General features: G+C 43.9%; 1 long non-coding RNA gene across 3 annotated transcripts in view; it reads left to right on the top strand.

The window, feature by feature from the left end:
* LOC137151151 (uncharacterized) overlaps positions 1–6,180 on the top strand; it is a 59,249-nt gene extending 53,069 nt beyond the window's left edge. For 2 of the 3 annotated variants that reach the window (XR_010919193.1, XR_010919194.1), the window contains exons 2-3: positions 1,899–2,005; positions 2,706–2,746. This is a non-coding gene — a long non-coding RNA (uncharacterized lncRNA). Of the gene's footprint in view, positions 1–1,898; positions 2,006–2,705; positions 2,747–6,093 lie in introns of those variants that run through there. The other variant, XR_010919192.1, reaches the window with a different exon arrangement.
* The last annotated feature ends 11,876 nt before the right edge of the window (positions 6,181–18,056 follow it).

Below are 18,056 nucleotides of genomic sequence, written 5' to 3'. Positions count from 1 at the left end.
CCAGCTCGGGCCTGCTGGCAGCCGAGGGCGCCCACTGCGGGGGGAGCAAGCGTCCTCTGTCCCCACACCGGGCGCAACGACACCAGGGAACTGGAGAGACCTTGGCCGTGCAGAGGCCAGGCAGCCAACCCAACGGTGGAGGCTCCAGGGCAGAGCCCATCATGGCACACTCCCGCTTCCTGCTGCTGGGCAGCCCGGGGGCATCTGCCTCTGTCTCTCTGGCTCCCAGCCCTCACCTGCCACCCTGATGGCACGGGGGTGGGGAGGAGTGGGGGAGAGCAGGAAACGGGCCTGCAGACACTTCCCCCCTCCTCCCCCTGTGGGGCGCTGTTACCTTACCTGGCACTGCCGCCGCCGGGGGCAAGCATTGGCCCCCGGGCACCGGAGACCCACCATACATCCCTGGCAGGCACTGACTCCATGACACTATCTTTCACAGGGTACTTAGTGCATCTACAGAGAAAGCACCACAGCGCACACAATACACTATTCCCTGCTTTATGCAAAAGAACAACCAACTCCTTTCCCACCAGAGTTTTCCTTCTGCTTCCATTTACAGAGCATTCTCCTCTCCACACCAGGCAGGGTCCCTACTTCTCCTCCTTGGTTTAGTAAAAGCAAAAGCCACTCGCTAGCCCATGGGAAATGTTGTCTGTTGCCCATCCTGGGCCAGATTCAGAAGTCAGGTTCAATACCATTGAAATCAATGGAGCTACTTGTGGAGTAAGAGTGCTCAGTAAGAGTAAGGGTATTGTGATCTGACCCCTTGTCATTAAGTTGTGTGGTCTAGTTGAGCACAAGGCTGGGGGTCAGGAGCCCTCCTGGGTGGCTGCTAATTATTACTTGCCTGATGTCAGTTGTGAGCTGGACATTCTGTAGATTGATATGGAGATAATGTTCCCTACCATGATAACTTCCATTGAACAAAATATTCCATGTTTCTCAGATTTACAAGCATACCTCTATAAACCCAGTATCTCTATAAATCCAGATTTGCACTGATGTGTGTGGTTTGCCCCAGTCTCAAGCAGGATTAAACTGCACTAGTGTTAATCGTGGCATTGCCTGTATATACCAGGGGTTTGCACTGGGGCAGTTACGTTAGCAGCTGTAACTGGAAATCCCAGTGTAAACAAGGTCTCAATTCCATCCCATTTACTTCACAGTAGGGATGTCAATTAATTGCAGTTAATGCATGCAATTAACGCAAAACAAATCAACTAGGTTTTTAAAATTGTCTTGATTAATCGCACTGTAAAAAAGATAAACAAAAGAAATAGCATTTTTCAGTTCACCTCCTACAAATCCACTCAGTTCTAATTCTTGTTCAGCCAGTCACTAAGACAAACAAGTTTTTTTAGATTTACGGAAGATAATGCAGGTATGTTAAAAAAATTCTACATCTGTAAGTTGCACTTTCAGGATAAAGAGATTGCACTACAGTACTTGTATGAGGTGAATTAAAAAATACTATTTATTTTGTCTTTTACAGGGCAAATATTTGTAATCACAGGTAATATAAAGTAACCACTGTATACTTTGTATTCTGTGTTGTAATTGAAATGAATATATTTGAAAACGTAGAACATCCACAAATATTTATAATAAATGTAAATTGGTATTCTATTATTGTTTAACAGTGCTATTAAAATTGTTATTAATTGCAACTATTTTTTAAATCTCACAATTAATTGAAATTTCTTTTTTTAATCATTTGACAGTTCTAGTTCAAAGCCATTCCTCTGTGAACCACCCTAAACACATTTCTCCTCTCCACCTCCCCAGTCCCTGTGGCATAATAATGCCTTTCAAACACTGAATGGTTCTGAGGACTCTAGCAGAGGGACAACGCTTCAGTTCCTTCATGTTCTTTGATAAATAAGTCTTTTTGCTTACAGAATAAACTAATCTGCTGGAGGTTTGGTGAAGCCAGGCTACATTCGTCAATGGCATTGCCCTCTATTGATGGCCCAGTTCGATATCTGCCAAGCTCTCTGTGTGAAAGGTAACCTCTCTCCTATTTCTCCTAATCTATTTTTTATGCAGCATCATTCAGATTCAAAATCCCTACTGATATTTACATGCAGTAAAAATGATCAAGGAGGATAAACTGCAGCTAGATGGCCAGCTAAACTGTCTGGCCACTGCGGGTTCTGTTAGCTGCAAATTTATTTTACCAGAGTCCATAGCACATAATCCTTAAATGAATGCCTCAGATTGTGAATAGATATTTACAGTTGACCCTGCCAGGGACTTGAAAACTTGCAATGGGTCTCATGTCCGCCACTAAATCCCCTGGCATCTGTTCATGTGTTCTTATCAAGCACATGCTCTCCTGGTGCAGTGTTCAGGCCCACTGTAGCCCTGATAGCTGCAGTCTAACGACTAACTCTGTGCATTCCTGGAAAACGTTAATTCCCATTAATGTTATCAGACAGTGAGGGGTGTTACAGGGTGTACCTGCCTCCAGGCATCTCCGTCAGCAGTGAGATTTTCAGAATGCTTTGAACTGAATCCACCCTCTCTTGCCCTGTGGCAGGTCCCTGTTCCCTGGCAGGTTGACCTTAACCAGGAACAAGCTTTTTGCCAGTGACCTCTTCCAGCAGGAACTACTCCCACTGGCCCTTTTGACCATTGTGGGCTAAGCTAGATCCTTATTTTTAGTTGCTTTCTCCCTAAGACCTCTGACTTGTCTTAATCTTCAGATTCCTCTTGACTCACACAGTGTTCTTCCAAAGAGTCTCAGGTAAGAGTTACCTCTTTCTAGCTACTGGTGTCTGCTAGCTATTGCTCCTCTCCAAGGCCCTGTTCTTTGTTTCAAAGACCCCTAATACTGACTTGGTCCTTACAGTTAATCTCACTGTTTGAAGATGTGGGGGGAAAGGGGAGGTATAGCCAATGGTGTTTTTCTGGCCTCTCTATCTTCACTTTTTCTCCTCACTCAGCACAAGATTTTTTAAAGCATAATATTTCTTCCCCTTCCCTGTTTTCTAAAAACACTAGCTGCCTTTCCCACCCCTTAACTTAATTTCTACAGCATAATATGGCTACTTTATAATCCAGATATATTATCTTCAGTTATACATAAACATAAATAAAGAACACAAAATTAAATCTAAACAGGTCAGTCCGCACAGAAATAAGTGAGAAATACCTCGGGTGAACTCAGCCTAAGCTTCGGGGAACTCTGAGTCTCAGTTACAGTCTTTGATCACCAAAATCTCTACAGTCTGCTAAATCAAAAGCACTGCAACTTCTTTCCACTTGCTTGTAGAAATCTTCAGCTGGAATCCACGCGGACTCTTCCTCCTCGTCTGCTGAAATCACTCCATTAGCTAGTCAGCTAGTTAATTAGTCAACCACTCAGTTTAAGGATATAGATTTTTTTTTAAATGTTACAAAAAAAAATACAAAATGGAGAGTAGCAAAATATAAACGACTCTTTCCCCATCATCACATCTTAAGTAAGAGAAGACTTGGTGAATCATACTGGTTGAGACAATTTAACTAAAACAGTTCGGCTACAATCAAGCAACATTCCACGTATACAATTAAAATAAAAGACATTAGCTTTCCCTCCCAATTTCCTCTTTCTATAATTAACACTGCCAGAGGGCCCGGGTTGGAGGGTTAACAATAACACTAGCCTGCTGTAAAATGCTTCACAGTTTGGGAAAACAGCCTGCTTTCTGCTTCTGTACCTCAGCTGCTCCCAACCCACACAGGGCATGTGGACTTTTGTAAAGCAGCTCCCATGAGTACTTGCTGACATGGAGTCTGAGTCCAGCTACAGGGAACCTCCTGAGCGTACCCAGAACTACCACAGCCAATTTCAGCAACTTCAAGGTGTGGAGTGCTACTTGTACATCAGCCTAGCACAGTAGTTTTCAACCTGTGGTCCGTGGACCCGGGGGGTCTGCAGACTATGTCTAAGGGGTCTGCGAAAGGTGACTATGAAAATAGTCTCAGATCTCAGAAAAGGCGTTCCATTTTTCTGATCAATCAAGAGTACATGAATACCCCCACCTACAGGTCAAAACCCAGAAGTATTGTCATTACCATAGAAGGCCACAGTTTAGTGCCCTTTCTGGCGCGGCATCAAATGCCATGCACTATTGATAGTTGAATTCTATTCAGTTAGTTTTCAGTCTAAGACTTCTATGGTAGGAGTCTACAGACCACAGGTTGAATTTCCAGAGGAGCCCACACCTCTGTTCGAAACTTTTTAGGGGTCTTCAAATGAAAAAAGGTTGAAAACCACTGGCCTAGCAACAATCACCCAGACACAACTCATTCCCCTCCCTCCTTCTCTATAGATCTCTTAAAGAGATATCTCCTTATTAGGCACATGAGTTACACCAATAAAATGAACACTCAGACTGACTGCAGCTCAAAACATGCTGCGGTACATTGTTCAAAATGAGCATCTACTTGCCCCAGTTTTGTGATTGTATATGTGGCTATCAGACATACCATTTTGATGATGGGATATACTTCCTAAGGGGATGACATGAATTCCACAGCACTAGTTTGGAAAGATGGAATTAAATAGAGATGGTGGATTTATAAAGCCTGCTATTCCTATCTGCATCCTCAGGATTTGTAATAGCCTCAGACTGCACACTGAGCTCTGAGTGCCATTCAGATCTTGTTGAAGAAAGTGTTTTGGAGTGGTTGTTTAGAAAGAGATCAGAGAGTGAATCCTTTGATAGTTTCTTTTCTAATATTGCATAAGCCAGTCTTGTGTTACTTGTGTTGAGTAGCACATTATTCCACAATGGTCCTGTTACCTTCAGCAGAGCCTGTGTGTAGTACAGTACTATCCAATGTGAGTATGGCTATCAGAATCTGGCCCTTTGATATTAAGTCAACATGATCTGGAAATCCTGAGCCCAAGTCCTTGCTCAGATATTAACTCGTGTGTCCTTAGGCAAGTTATTTAAAACTTTACATTTCCAAAAGCATCCACTAATTAAGACACCTACAGCCAGATTTTCACAGGTGATGAGCTCCCACTAAACCAGTTGAAGTTCATGTGAGCTGCAGGTGCTTAGCACTTCTGAAACTTGGATTCTGTGTATCAGATTGGGCACCAGAAATTAGTGGACACTTGGAAATGTTGTCCTTGATCTCTCTCCGTCTCAGTTTCCCCATTGAAGACAATAATGCTTCTCTCCCTGTAAGAGTTTATGCAATTGATTATTGGTAAATCCTTTTGAACATGGAAAGCAATATGTTAGTGCTTAGTATTAATAATCATTGTTGTCTTAACATCCTTGCTTTGTGGCATTAATAGCACTTCCATTTTTTTTTTCTTTACTGCATTGACTTATGAAGAAAACGTTCTTGTTTTCCTTCCTTGTCTTTTGGACCTGAGTGTTGATCTTGGCAGATGTTTAGCTGATCCCTTGGTGCTGTCTAAGCAGGGACTGAATGAACTCTCCCCTGACATGTAGTGAGTGATGAGCGGGGGCAAAAACACTTCAGGAACAGACCGTTTGCATAGACACACCTACTCTGCCTAGGTATGCAGCATGATTTGCCAAAATGATCAACTGTGCTGGTCTTGGACTACTACTGGTGGTGTGGACGCTTATCCTAAGAGTTCTAGACTCTTCTTTCTTCTAGACTTTTCTCTCTTTGGTGTTTAAAGACAGAGCTAATTAGCCCCCTGAGCCCCCTACCACAGCCGGAGGAGCCTCACACCAGCTGGCCTGAGTCTAGCCCAGGCTGCCAGCCATCTGCTCTCTGCCCACTTTGGGGGAGAGGCTGAGCAAGATCGGGAAGAGAAGCAGCACCTGAGGGGCAGGGGCCTTGGAAGCAGGGTGGGCAGGGCCACGTCTGGCTGTTTGGGGAGGCTTAGCCTCCCCTGACCTACAATACCTGCCGCCCATGGATACAGCCATTCTCATCGACAGCAAATCTTATTGTAAATGACAGCTTTTCCACGTGACTAATATCGGGAGCGCAGTTCATTATTACGGCATAGTACTTCTTAAAACACAAAAGCACTTTCACAATTTCACAATAAAACTAGGTTCACGGTATTGTAGCTGGGCTCTCACTTCACTTCAGTTCATTTTTATATCTCAGACTGACTGGCGATGCCCCACCCCTTATAAACGCATGAGGGCCTGGCTGACAACAGTCTAGGAAGCTCAAGGAAAATGTAGTTCCCAGAAAATCTGGAAGGTTCCATGTGATTCTACAAAGGTCCAGAACATTCTAAGAGGTTAGTGAAAAATGAATCCACATATGGAATACCCGAAACATTTTACTTCCAACATTCTAGTTTCCCTTTTGTCACTAACAACAAAAAGAGCACCCCAAGCCCAGCACCCCCCAAGTCCAGTACCCCACACAGTCGCCTGGGTCACCTGTCCCTAAATTTGGCCCTGGTATTATGTATTTCCAAGAGCTGAATTTATACCTTTTGAATGAAAGGATTAGGGTTAACATTCTAAGGCTGTCACCTACGGTAACACTATTTAATACCGATCTGCCCAATGTTGGTGCACGGTTCAATTTCTTGATGTTAGTACATTTCAGTTATTCTTAAAATTTAAAAGTTTCTATAAGCTTAGACGAAACAAATTTTTTTTATTTCCTTATATACGGCACGAATAAATACAGATTTACAGATCCCAGCATGCAAATTTATCCTCTTATACAGGGGTTCGCAAACTGGGGGTTTGGACCCCTCAAGGGGTCGCAAGGTGATTATGAAGGTTATTACAAGTTGTCAGCCCCCACACATGTTGTGGCTGTGGCATTCAGCCTGTGCATGGCTCATCAGAGCTGGGTGGCTAGAGAGCAGCGGTTGCTGACTGGGAGCTTTGAAGGCAGCGCCACCCCCAGCAGCAGCACAGAAGTAAGGGTGGCATGACAGGGTGGTGGTGGAATGGCATGGGGTGGGGTCGTCACTTTTTTGGGGGGTTATCACAGCCTGAAATATTTTCAAAGGGGGTCCCAGCAAAAAAAAGTTTGAGAACCCATGGTTTTATATGGCAGGGATCAATCATACATGTAAATTGTTCATCAAAGTCATGTAATGGGTTACAAATGCAATTAAAAAAATAAGGTATTCAAAAGGTTAACAAATGCTGGGGGAGGGGGAGGCGGGGGCATTTGGTCTAGGGCCAGCTCTGCACAGTACAAGGTGTACTACATACCAGAACCTCTCTTAAAACTAATATATATAATACCTCTGAGAGATGTGAACTCTCCCATTCTTCTCACTGAGGTCTTAACTCAGATGTTAGTTTACAATGTTGACATTTTAAATTATTTCATTTCTCAACACTTTGCACAATTTACTGTGCCCAGTGGCACTCAGGGAACATGTATTATCATCATATCTTAAGCATCTGCCCAATATACTGTAAGTGGCATCTCATGCTAACAACTCATGTGGGCAGAGCCTCCCACCTTTCCCCTCTCCCCAGCCTGACCCCTGGATATACAATCAAAAGTTAATATAAGCAAATATACACATTAACTGTATGTGAAATGTGGAGAACCTCATGTTATGTAGAGGAGGAAAAGGATCAGGATGGATATGAAAATGGTACCCCACTGCAGAACTCTTATTTGAACTAACTTTTATATTATTTACTTAACTTTTATATTGAATAGTGTTTTATCCTATTAATTAGTCACTCCCTTTATCAGTCCGTGTGTGAATAGAATATGGATATTATTAAAATGAGCAAGTTAACTATAAGGAATGGAGGGCATTTATTATTATTTTATTTATTTGTATTTCCCCCATGATGTGCTAGGTCTTTGCCAGACATTCAAGAAGGCTTAGGGCATGCCCCAAGAAGCTCACAGAATAAGGACAGGCAGGCAGACAAGTAGATCGAGGTCAGAGAAGGAGAACAATGAAAGGGATTGTCTATGCAATCAGTTCTAGGCGACAAAGCAGAAATGGGGTCTTAAGAAGAACTTAAAAGTAGGAGAAGATAGGGGCCTTATGGATGAGTTCAGAAAAGTCATGGCATTCAATTCCCAGAAGTCTGCTGGTGACCTTGCACATGGCACTTCATCTCTTTGTGTCTGTTTCCCCATTAATGCTACTGACCTCTTTTGTAAAGCACTTTAGATCTACTGATGAAAAGTGCTATACAAGAACTACATATTATTATTTATTATTCTAATATGGGGTCACATGGAAGGAAGCATAGAGACAATTGTCTTTATATTTCCACACTTGTCTATCTTTCAAACAGAGTAGAGAGGTTGGAGAGGGGGAAGGAGGGAATGATGTGAAAGTCATCCAGAGAGGATAAGTAAACAAAGATGATTGATAATTTGAAGGAGGTGACTAGTAGTTTATATTTCATGCAATAGCAGAAGGGAGCCAGTGGTGGAAGAGTCAAAAAGGGGAGTGATTGTGATGTCTGCAATCTGGACTGGTACATCACTGTGTCACTCCAATCCCCCATTCCTGGAGTGTGCATCACTCTGCTTTGCTGTGTGAACCCCACACATGGGATTATGCAATGGTAGGATCCCAGCCAATATCCCCAGTCCCCGATGCAACTCTAGGAACTGCCATCTTACAGTGTTCAGTGCTGCCCACTGGACTCTGCAAGCTCATATGTTAGTCAATTTATCAAAGAAATTGATATGCATCAGCTTTGTCACTTCAAATGGAATCTCTGACACACCTTAAACCAAATGCACTGCTTTAGATTAAACAAACAAATAAATTTATTAAGTACAGAAAGATTTTAAGTGATTATAAGTCAGAGGAAAATAAGTCAGATTTGATCAGGATGAAATAAAAGCAAATTGCATTCTAGACTAAGCTTAACACTTTCAGTAACCGTACAAAGTCAGATAATGCTCACCACGGGCTGGCTGATCTCCTTCAGGCAGGCTCTCCCCCTGTGGGCAGTCCTTCAGTTGCTTGATGTTGTTTTGTAGATGGAAGTGGAAGAGAGAGCCCCAGATTGCAAAACCTCTCTTCTTTTAATGTGTTCCTTCACCCCCCTCTAGGATCAGGTAACAGACAATGTCCTTGTACGGCTTCCTCCACTTGAGTCAATGAGCATACCTTTATCAATGCTTAGGTTAGTCCATTGTTCCTGGAAGAGCTGTGTTGCTTTATGCATGCCTTAGTGAGACGTGAACTACCTCTCTACTTTTGGAGGGTTTTGTTTAGATCTGCCTCAAGTCATGAGACACATATTTGGGAATATTACATAGCAGAGCTTCATAACCATACATATGACATTGCAACTAATATACTACTATAAAAATAATGTTCAGTATGTCATGAGCATTCAAAACACACCTTACATGACATACTTTGCATTAAACAATACACAGTTGCACTATAAGGGTGAACATGAATAATACCCAATCACACCATAAGGGTGTACATGGGGTGCAGTGTGTCACAGTGATGTGATCAAATCAGTAAGCAAAGAAAATGACTTTAGAGGCTTCATTTTATGTGGACTGAAGTGGAACAATGTACGTTTTGGGGAAAAGAATGTGGCAGCAGTCAGGGCAGGATGTAACAAGGGCCTGGACGAGGGATTTAACCGGGGAATGGAAAGAAAACACAAATCTTAGAGCTGTTGCAGAGGAAGAAGTAGCTGAACTTGGACATGCTCTGCCGGCAGCTGGGTCCATCTGTCCGACAGGAGCCCCAGGACTCGGAGCAGGGACAGTGCTCCTGTGTTGGCAGGGGGGTTTCCCATGGACTGAGAGCTGCAATCACTAAAAGCTGAAACTCACTAGAACTGAAGTCGCTTGGGAAACCCTGAGGGACTGACAGCAGAGGGGGCCTGCAGGCGACAGGACCCAGCAGCAGTCGGGGATGTACTGCGGGGCGGGGTGGGTTCTGCTCATTGTGTTCATTAATTCTGTTTGCACTATTCTCCCAAACCAGTGCTGTGTTACGTCCTTCCTTTTATTAAAAGATTTACTTTCTACACTCAGACTCTGTGCTTGCGAGAGGGGAAGTATTGCCTTTTGGGGACGCCAAGGTGACTGGGTGGGGGCTCGAGCCGGTTTGGTGTTGTATCATTGACGGGGACCCCTAGATACCCCTGGCCCTTGCTGCTGCCAACTCTGTCTGACAGAAGGGTTACACTTGCAAATTGCCTTGAGATTCTGCAGAGAGACTGTGCTTAGAGGCCAAGGTACAAGGCACCTTATAAAAATGGATGGATGGAGTGGTAGGTGGTGAAAGGCACTCTAGAAGTCCACTTTGTCACTATTAACATACAGCCATTCAATTTTCCCTTCTTTTACTCTGAAGCTTCTGATTTATGTATCCTCACTTGCAATTTATAAAATAAATTATTCCTGTGAGGCATCCATCTTCGCTCCATCTCTCAGATTGGCTCATTTTATCCTGTTGAAACACTTTCCCGTTCTCTTTTTATTCTCTTCCATTCTATTCCCACCTAGCTGCTGCTCTCTGATTTGCTCCTTATTCCTTTCTCAATCTTAAAGTTTCGTTGTTTGCTACAGTAGATAGCAGTGACCTTGAGCCCGTAGTTAATAAAACTAGATTGAATGTGGCATTGCTACAATAACCAGGTGTATTCAAACAAAACACAATGCACCAAACATGTCTTCAACTCACAACAGAGGATCTTCTATGGTTATTTCTGATTCATTCATTAAGAAGTTTGTTGTTGCACACTTAGTGCACAAGTGTGTTGTTGCACACTAAGACACAAACAGTTGGCATGTCTTAATTGACCTGTAGGGTTTAAGTATTCCTTGTAGTTAGGGAAGACATCTCTTTCTTACCACAAATAAGTCTGTCAGGAGATAGTCTCCACACAAGCTATGACCTCCAAAATACTGCTAATGCAAGATAGCTCCTGATTTTCATGCATATATTCCTATATACATGTTGCCTATGCATACATCATGTATTTTGCTTCCTAAAAGTCAAGTAGGCTGTTCCAAATTATTCACACTCAGTGTGCTTCCCACCAAAATTACTGGAGCAAATTTGTTTTAAATTGAAACTCTCATCTCTGTATTCTGTTATCTTCTGTATTTTATTTACATATAGGATCACATCTTCAGCTTTAGACACACATCATTTTATGTAACACTCCATTATGTAGTAAACTTTACTCTCACTTTTTGTTCCATATAAAAATGATTTATATAAAAGACACATTGATGCAGCATACAGCTGTTGTCCTACCGGTCTGCAAAACACAACTAAGATGCAAATGAGGTAAATGCAGTTGATTTTATAGGACTACTAACCAGCTCCATCTAGTGGCTTCTTGTTTTCTGCAAGGGGTTTTCAGTTGCAGAGTGGGTTATCTGCTGTGGAGAGAGGACATGATATGGCCATTAATGAAGGGGTTCTATTACTTTGGTGTATTTCCTTCCAGACACTTTATCCTGTATGTGGGAAGTGAAGGCATATTTAGGCCTGACGGAAGTGTGCTGTGAATTTTCGGAGTTTGTTCTGATAACGTGAATGTGTGAGAAATTGCAAAGTAATCATGTTTATGAGAAAAAGAAAAGATAAAGTAACTAAAAATTTAGAAACAACTGATTTGAACTAACACTAAATCTGTACTGTGGGTTGAGGGGAAGAAAGTTAACATGAAAATGAGACTAATATATATGTAGAAGAAAAGATATCAAAAACTTAAATAAGTTTGTGCAACAAAGGAAAGTTGAAGCTGTATTGTGTGGTGCTGGAGGTGATTGTGATTAGATTGTCCCATTGAGCTTCCCACTTGTGGGTAATTGATCACTACTTGCTAAGTTCCAGAGGGGTAGCCGTGTTAGTCTGTATACAGCAATGACAACGAGAGTTCTGTGGCACTTTAAAGACTAACAAATTTAATATTTGCAGACATAAGCTTTCGAGAGACTTAGCTCTCTTCTTCAGATGCAGAAATACAGAAAATAGGTAACACAGAGGTATCTTATAGGTATCCAGGTGCATTGAGAACAATGGGGGAGGTGAAGTCTGGTACTTAAGACCTAATGACGACCATTGAGTAGGAGGTGAGAATGGGTGAGCAAAGTAATTTACCTTCGGTAGTGAGATAGCCATTCCAAGTCTCTGTTTAAACCCAGTTTGAATGTGTCAAGTTTGCAGATCATTTCTAATTCAGCAGTTTCTCTTTGAAGTCTGTTTTTGGGGTTTGTTGCAGGGATAGGTCCCTGGGTAGGACAGACCCAACAAAGAAAACAACAGAACCCCACTGGCCATCACCTACAGTCCCCAGCTAAAATCTCTCCAACACATCTTTAAAGATCTACAACCTATCCTAGCAGATGATCCATCTCTCGCTCAGGCAGTGGGTGGCAGACCCATCCTGGCTTACAGACAGCCCCCCAACCTGATGCAAATACTCACCAGCAACCATACACCCTACAAAAAATCCTACCCAGGGACCTATCCCTGCAACAAACCCCGTTGTCAGCTCTGCCCACACATCGTCTCTAATGACATCATCACTGGTCCTAACCACATCAATCACACCATAAGGGGCTCATTCACCTGCATATCCACTAATGTTATATATGCCATCATGTGCCAGCAATGCCCCTCTGCCATGTACATTGGCCAAACTGGACTATCACTACGCACAAGGATAAATGGACACAAATCAGACATAAAAATTAATAACATCCATAAACCAGTGGGAGAACACTTTAATTCCCCAGGGCATTCTGTCTCTGACCTGGAAGTTGCTGTACTTCTCCAAAAAAACTCCAAAAACAGACTTCAAAGAGAAACTGCTGAGTTAGAAATGATCTGCAAACTTGACACATTCAAACTGGGTTTAAACAGAGATTTGGAATGGCTATCTCACTACCGAAGGTAAATTACTTTGCTCACCCATTCTCACCTCCTACTCAATGGTCGTCATTAGGTCTTAAGTACCAGACTCCACCTCCCCCATTGTTCTCAATGCACCTGGATACCTATAAGATACCTCTGTGTTACCTATTTTCTGCATTACTGCATCTGAAGAAGAGAGCTAAGTCTCTCGAAAGCTTATGTCTGCAAATATTAAATTTGTTTGTCTTTAATGTACTTGCTAAGTGTTTTACTTAATAAAGATTTCTTAGACCCATCTAAGAGTCAGGAGTGAGCCAGGAGGTTTGCAGATTGGGCTAATAGCCAATATCCCAGGGATCAACTGCAACCTAACGGTATTGTGCGGTTTAAGGTGTTTTTAAGGGATGATGGAATTGCTGAAAAGATATGCAGATAAGTATCTGGATGGATATAGTGGGAATCCTCTTAAGGAAGTGGACATCCTCATACTCCAGGATCTGTTTGAAGCAGTGGCTAAACTTCTGGAAAGCAACCTTTTTCGGCAGCAAGATGATTGCTAAGAAAAGCGTAAAAGCAGCAGTTGTTCAGAGTTTGATAGGGACAGCCAGAGCTGTTGTGAAACAAAATGAAGCACTGAGCTTCTGGGGTGCAGAAAATAGAAATGCAGGAGTGTGAGATACAAGAACTGAGAGACAAGGTCACTGAGCTACAGGCAGAGTGTATTACAACTTCTGAGGTTTTGATTGAGAAAGCTCAGGAATTTGAGTCTCAAAGGCCAGAACAGCATTCTTGCAAGCACAGCTAGAAACAGTGTAGCTGGAGAATACAGAACTGGCAGATGTTTTTATATCCGATCCTATTATATGTAAATTTGGAAGTAGAAAACATGAATGTGGACAGTATTGTATTATCTAAGGAGGCTCCACCTTCTTGTAATCCACTTTTTCCTTCCTTGAGCAATCTGGACCCTAAAGCTGGCCCTGTTATACAAAACCTGCCTTTGTACAGGAGGTCTGAGCCCCAGGCAACCTGGGTGTGGAATGTGAGTTCTGCCGAGGAGAAGGGGCTGCTGCTCCCAGCTTGTGCCCCTGGGGCAGGGAGTCAGTATTTTGTTTACAGAGACAGGGTGATTAAGATAAGAAAGGGCTGGTGATTAGCTTAATGATCTGGAAGTCCTTAGATGAGCCTGTAGACAGGAATCCCTCTGCTGGGGGAGGGAGGGTGTTGAAATGATAATGCAGGGGACTCAGAAGAAATACAGCCAGCCCAAGCCTTCTGAGCCAAGGCTCCATTCAGAAAAGAGGGAGATGTAAGAGATATCTGCTGACGGTATTAGAAGTTTTACCTGATTAAGGACTGGAAGATTTGACCCTCCAACTTTTTTTCAAGAGGAAGGGGCTGCCCAGAGCTCCTGTTCCTGTTTATTTTCCTTTGCTGCCTGCGGTGGCCCTGATATACCTCAGAAGACTCCATTTTTTTCTCAACTTTAAAATGTGGATTTTTTTAGTGTTTGGTCTCAAATATTCTCCTGTCAGAACTGCAACTCAATCACTGTAGTGTTGTGTTTTAAGAGCCTTGGCCTTTTAAACAGAAGAGAAAAGCAGTGTTGCCAACTCTCATTGTTCTGTCATGAGTCTCATGATAATAATTATTTTCCTTGAAGCCCCAGCTCCTGGAGTCAAGTGGATATGTGATGATTTCAGCCTTCATTCTTAAAGGAAAAGTAAGTTTCTAGCCCTCCTGGGTATGGAGAAAGCATCAAAATGTGACCTCCACTCCAGTGCATCCTAAAGGCTCAAAAAGCAGAAGGCAAATAAAAAGAACATCATATCTATTATTTTTACATAATATGGCTTTAAATCAATCTTATGATTTTTGGTAAGCCTGACTCATGATTTTTGATTATTTGGGGTTGCAATACTGTGAAAGTGACTTGAAAGTGTCAGTTTCATTCCTGTTTAAAATCAGTTTCTAGTTTATTATTTGTAGTATGGTAACACTCCCTAGTGTAAACTCACACAGCCTTGCCCTAGTAGGATGCTTCCAAAAGTGAAATGATCTATTCCAATGCTGGTGAACTGCAAAAGGTAGCCTAAATAATAGAAAGTCATTTAGATTTTAAACCGAACCAGTGTCCCTTAAGTGACTTTACACAAGATGTCAAAACACGTTAATATTAGAGGTGAGTGGGTCTAATATTTATTTAATTTTTTTCTTTATACAGGAATTACATACAGTGCTCATGTCAGCTAATTTCTAAGTTCTTATCTGCAAAAAAAAACCTAGAAATTTTCAGGGGCTTAAGTAACCCTTGGAATCACAGTTAAAGTTGCTCTCCCCCCCACCCCAAAATCTGAAATGGTGTCGCTGCCTATTAGCACATCCACAGTCCAAAACAATCAGGTTGTACATGTTCAGAGGTGAAGGTTAAAAACCTTTCACCTGGGGAGAGATCAGCCATAATGAAAGAAATAGATCCTTGTCCCAGAAGGAGTGGCATAGAGAAAGTGTTGAAGTGGCTTATGAAAACTAGGGAGAAGGTTGAATTTTGTGGTCTGACTAAAGCAGACTGGGAAAGAATTTTGCAGAAAAGAGTTGGCTCTGCGGTTTGATTGTATATTCCACAAGGCTGTAGAGGTCAGGGACAATGGCATTTCCTGTGTTCAGAGATTATCTGAGTTTTATTTGGGTACGACGCAGCAATCACCATTGTCAGTGCAGTGAAGCAGAAATCTAAGCAGCCCCCCCACAGAATATGAAGAGTGACTCCTTTTAGCTTATTCTCTTTTTCTTCTTTGAGTGATGGTCCCTATTTGTATGCCAATCGTGGGTGCGCATGTGCCAGAGCCCGAAGGTTTTCGTAGCAGTGTCCCTTGACCCACATGTGCCTTGTGCGTCTCCTCATGCTCCCAGCTGAGATTATAATAGACCATGTGGGTCGATGCCTCTCCAGTTCCCTCTTACCTCATGGCTGGAGTTGCAACCCCTGTTCCTCTGCAATCTTCGCCCTAGTCTACACTGACCTGGCGATTCGGCGGCAGTCAACAGGAGTTATGCAAGCTACACAGAGCAGCTTGCGTAACTCCCATCGACTGCTGTGCTTCCCTCCTGCGCGGTGTCTTCACTGCACTGTGCCGACAGGAACTGCGTTCCCGTCGAAACAGCGCTACGCCACTTGAGGGGGTGGTTTACCAGTGTCGACTTCTGGATCGATTGAGCGAGTCTGCACTGACCGCTCAATCGATCCAGATAGGTCGATCTGACAGCGGTGACTTTGCCACCGTCAGTATAGACATACCCTCTGTGTTTTACTATGAGAGCCTTTATTCTACCTGTAGATAGTTCTTTATTGTTTTTTGTAGCATAGTTTTACATAGTTACTTAGTGATTGTTTTCCCAGTTATGGTCTGATACCTGCCCTCCTGGGACTAAAGCCACAACCTGGGCTTTAAGGATTGCGTTTCCGGCCCTTGCTTGTTCTCTGTGAATGAGGAGCACCAACGCTGTCTCTGCTGCCTTAGGGAAGCCCATAATGCCATTCACTGCACCATCTGCAAGTCTTTCCCACCACAGATCTGGGAGGCGTGACAACTTCTCCTCAGAAGGCATCTCAGGGAAGAGGCCATGAGGCCGTGCACCTAATTGGATCTGGGATGGTTGGAACCAGCAGTGCAGCGTCCATCACCAGTGGCAAGCATGCCTTCCAGCCGTTCCCACACCTCGAATCCAGCTGTCCCAGCAGTCCCAGACAAGCCCAGACATGAGAGTAGGATGCCCTCTCATGGGCATAAAAGCAAGTCCCCATCGAGGGCTGCTTCTAAGCACAGCATTTCCTGCCCAAGCCATGCCAGATCAGGTGAGGTGTTGCATGCCAACACAGCTCCACTGGCACCCAAGCTTTCCTGCCTTGAGGGTAAGGCAAAGAAAAAGAAGGATCTGGCGGCACCATCAGTGGCCTTGGTACCTACTCGCTCTGCACCATCTCCAGCATGCACATCGCCTGTCCCACCACTGCTTCTGCAACCTTCGGTGCAGCCGACTCCGTGGACTTTGCCACAGTCTTCAGTTTCCTCTAGAGACACTCCTCAGATCCCTGGACATCTGGTGCCCCTTCTCTCCACTGAGGAGCTGGAGTTACTCTATCCGCCTTTGCTGCTGCTCTCTGGTCTGTCACTGTCCTGCCCCTGCCACAGAGAGCTATGCCCATGCTGCACTGTGGTCCACCCACACCGGCAGCTCCCACACTGCTGAAAGCATCTTCGGACTCTTGACGGTTTTTCCGAACCAGAGCCAACCTTCTCTCTGATGTCCAGGCACAGCTGATCTCGCTCCTCCCCAACCCCTCGGCCGCCTTATCCTCCTCCTTATGACCCAAGCAGGAGCGCATCGACCAAGGCCTGCTACCAAACTAAATGGAAACTTTTCACTGCTTGGGCTCACCGCCAGCACCACCACCTAGGTGAGATTTCCACCTCCATCATCCTCGATTAACTCCTTGTGCTCAAACCTCAGGCCTCTCCCTCAGCTCTATCTGGGTCCACCTGGCAGCACTTAATGCCTTCCTTCCTCCACTGGACGGCACCCACCCTACCACTGTCCGTTTCTTCAACACCTTTCCTCCGGTACTTAAGTCCATACCCCCATGGGACCTTAACCTCTTCCTATCTGCTCTTGCGAAGCCTTCCTTAAAACCGTTGGCTATGTGCTCCCTCTCCCATCTCTCTATGAAAGTAACCTTCGTGGTAGCCATTACCTCCACTAGATGGGTCAGCGAACTGGCAGCCAAGATGGCTGACACCTCCCTACCCCCTTATACTGTGTTCCATAAGGACAAATTCTTCCTGCGGCTGCACCCTAAGTTCCTTCCAAAGGTGGTGTTGGAGTTCCATCTCAAGTCAGTCCATTCACCTCCCTGTCTTCTGTCCCAGACAACACGCCCCCAATGCAGACAGGATCCTTCACTCCCTCAATGTCTGCTCTGCCTTAGCCTTTTATCTCTAGAGGACCCGTACCTTTCGGGCATCACTGAAGTTGTTTTGTTGCAGTTGCTTACCGGTTCAAGGGCCAAGCGCTCTCCTCCCAACACATCTCAAAATGGGTCTCCGGGTGCATCAGGACATGCTACACACTCTCTGAGGTGCAGCTGCCAGATACAGATACAGTGCAAGCTACCACATTGGCATACCTGGCAGACGTCTTCTAGTACGACATCTGCCATGCCGTGACATGGTGCTCTGTTCACATCTACACCTCCCACTATGCC

This window comes from Emydura macquarii, unplaced genomic scaffold (genome assembly GCF_026122565.2).
Source record: "Emydura macquarii macquarii isolate MOO-44397 ecotype Brisbane River unplaced genomic scaffold, CSIRO-AGI_Emac_v2 contig_1045, whole genome shotgun sequence".
In the NCBI taxonomy this organism is placed as follows: Eukaryota; Metazoa; Chordata; order Testudines; family Chelidae; genus Emydura; species Emydura macquarii.
The sequence above is the reverse complement of the archived record's forward strand: the minus strand, read 5'-3'. Positions and strand labels throughout refer to the sequence as shown.